The sequence below is a fragment of the Poecilia latipinna genome, unplaced genomic scaffold, assembly GCF_001443285.1.
Source record: "Poecilia latipinna isolate Pla-1442-1.1 unplaced genomic scaffold, P_latipinna-1.0 Scaffold1382, whole genome shotgun sequence".
In the NCBI taxonomy this organism is placed as follows: domain Eukaryota; kingdom Metazoa; phylum Chordata; class Actinopteri; order Cyprinodontiformes; family Poeciliidae; genus Poecilia; species Poecilia latipinna.
In genome coordinates this window covers 138,930-141,900 of record NW_015113998.1, presented here as the reverse complement: position 1 = coordinate 141,900, position 2,971 = coordinate 138,930, and the positions used below count along the sequence as shown (strand labels likewise).

General features: G+C 34.9%; 1 long non-coding RNA gene across 1 annotated transcript in view; it reads left to right on the top strand.

The window, feature by feature from the left end:
* Positions 1-1,835: 1,835 nt before the first annotated feature.
* The window catches only part of LOC106962182 (uncharacterized), a 4,615-nt gene continuing 3,479 nt past the window's right edge, over positions 1,836-2,971 (top strand). Inside the window, exon 1 of the long non-coding RNA XR_001427921.1 lies at positions 1,836-2,292. This is a non-coding gene — a long non-coding RNA (uncharacterized LOC106962182). The remainder of the gene's footprint in view (positions 2,293-2,971) is intronic.

Here is a 2,971-nt window from a genome sequence, read left to right as displayed (position 1 = left end):
CTGCATTATTGGCTCTAATGGGTCTTATCTTCCCTTTTGACAATACATAGATTGTCTATGGGGTTTATTATTGCAGGCCAGTGTCGGCCATATTGTGGTCATCAAAACAGATGAAGGTACTTTTGGCAGTTTGGGCAGGTACCAAGGTCTGCTGCTGGAAAATGAAATGGACATCTCCGTAAAGCTTCTTGCAGAGGGAACCATTAACATTTCTAACGTTTCCTGGTGGATCGTTAGCTTGCCGACTTTGGATTCAAAGAAACACTGAAGCAGCACAAGTAAATAACATGGCTTCCTAAATCTTCACTGTTATGTCAACTTTACATTGGATCTCAACCAACTTGGACTTTTATTTTCAATTATAATGCAAAATGTACTTTCATCTACGTATAAAGACGACTTTTGAATGGGCAACAGCCCAATCTTTTTCTCCTGACACATCTAATTGCTGTAAATCCTTTACAGTGACATTTTGTCATGTAAATACATTTGCCTTAGAAATTCTAAGCTTTGTTAAAACTGAATATACTCACTCTAGTAATTGCAAAAAAGAGATGTACAGATCACAAGATGAGGTTTAGTACGCAAACATTTTACTTGACTTTAAAGTCTGGCTCAGTTTTGCATTTTCTTTAATAATGCGATGTATGTTTAAGACAGAATTTGCTACTATCTTTTTCACATATGTGTTTATTCATACTGTATTGTGCAAAAGCCTTGCGCCACCTCTAACTTTATCATACTGAACAGACATTTTAAATATGTGCAATCCTTGGTAGAAAATGTACTTATTTGAGGAAATTCGACTCTTCGAGCTCAAAATACTGTATTTCCAAATACTTTGTCAGAATAAATTTTTCTGATCCAAGTTTTCATGCCACTAGTTTTAGTAATAATGGAAAAAACACAAACACCTGCCTTTATAAGCAACAACAACAAATTTTTTAGTGTTCTTAATGGACAGTAGAATAAACTTTTGATGACGTACGGGAGTTTATATGCATCTGGTTATGATGGAGGAACAGAATAGCCAGCAGCTGAAGAGAAAAACACTGAACTGAGTGAGGAAATACAGAATATGGAGTTGAAGCGAATGCCAGTTATAAAACCTGCTAGTCCCGTGTGTCAGTTGGAATAAAACAATTACGCCACTGCTGCTTCCCTGCTTATGTTTGTTCATTTGGATGACAAAACTGAATCAGTTATATGTTATACAGAATAAGATGCTGTGCTTTTGTTTTCGATTGCCTTCGTAGCATCCAGTCTGTTTTTGCGTCCAGCTGAAACTACCAGCTGTGCTGCTGAAAGTTTATCTTGCTGGCATCTCACAAACCCTCCACAGTGAGTCAATCCAAACTATGTGCTAGTCAACAATTTTGCAGTCAGGTATAAACGTGTTCCTCCTCTTGTGACATTTGACGTTTATGACTGCAATGTGTATTTTGAACTGTTCCAGTACAATGAAAACATATTTTCTAAACATTTAGCCTTCTATAAATTCATCAAAACTTAAAATATGCATGCACTTTTTTTACTTTAGACTACTGTTATTACTTTGAGTTTAAAAAAACTACATTAGGCATTTTCTTATCTAACATTATGTTTCAAGCACTCTGCTTCTTTACACCCTGTCCAGTAATGTCTGTTCCTGTTGTGTGATTTCTAACCAGATATGCTTTCACTTCATTTCCACAGCGTGTTTGGTCTAAATGAGGAGCTGCAAAGTAAATTTAATGAAAGCCAAACTTTCCTTTCTTTTTACTGTTCATCTGCATTAAATACCTGTACAGATCTGTCAAGTAAAGTAATCAGAGGAGCCATTTTGATGTTGCTTTTCGTTGTCTTTTTTTTAACAACTTGCATCTTTGAGAATAACAGTTAAAACAAGAATGCCTAAAAATGCACCAAGAAATCATCTAGTGTTTGAAAATAGACAATTGTCATATTTTCCTGATCACTGACCTGTCAGTAATAAACTCAAAAATCAGATCTTATGCCCAACAGTGAATGCACCAGACATACACGCTACCCTGCTGCTGTAAAAAGAACAAAAAAAAAAAAAAAAAAAACATTTGGTACAGATTATTCAGAAAAGGAAACTCGAAGCCATTTTCAGTATCGGTGAAATGTTTAAAAATAAAGTCAGAGGAAGCACAAAGATTTTATCCATTCAGACTGTGAGAGAGCAAAACTTCCAGCAGTTTACGGAAAGGCTGAGCAAAATGCAGAAAAGCTTTTCCAAATCTGACTGCTTTGGAACATACTGAAGCCTTTTGGAAATTCATAGCTAAGGTGAGAATCTAGGGAATTCAGGGAATACACAATGAGACAGCCTTTTTGGCATCCGTAGTCAGGATTTTTGAAGACAAAATATACAAAAAAAGGGATGACTCCAGATTTTCACAGCAGTGTACTTAAAAAAAAAAAAAAAAAAAAAAAAAAGAAATACTCAAATATCCTTCACAGGACAAAGTGACTCCTTTAATGTTAAACTACAGTTTAGTTTGGCCAATTGTTACATCTCCTTTACCTTAATCGATCTGCATGTGCGCTAATTTTACACCAAGGCTAAATGGTAGGACTCGGATGACGTACAACTTAAAGCTGTAGAAACTACATTATCTTCATAAAGATTAAAAAAAAAGTTATTTTGCCATGATGGGTTTAAAAACATCGACTGATGAACATTAAAATAATTTTCTCATACACAAACTGCACATCTGTAGTAACAATATGTGATCACATGTCCCTGAAAGCGTCTTAATAAATAACTGTTCGCAAGGCACTGAAATGTGCAGCTCATAGTTTCTATAAAATACAACTCAACTTTAGAAAGAGTACTAACTGTTCCTGCCTCCCTTGATTACTTGCCAGCCTTTTAGTTTTTTATTTAAGAATTGATCCAACAACGCAACACTGAACATTTTGTTTCGTTATAATCTTCAAAAAAAAAAAAAAAAAAAAAAAAAAA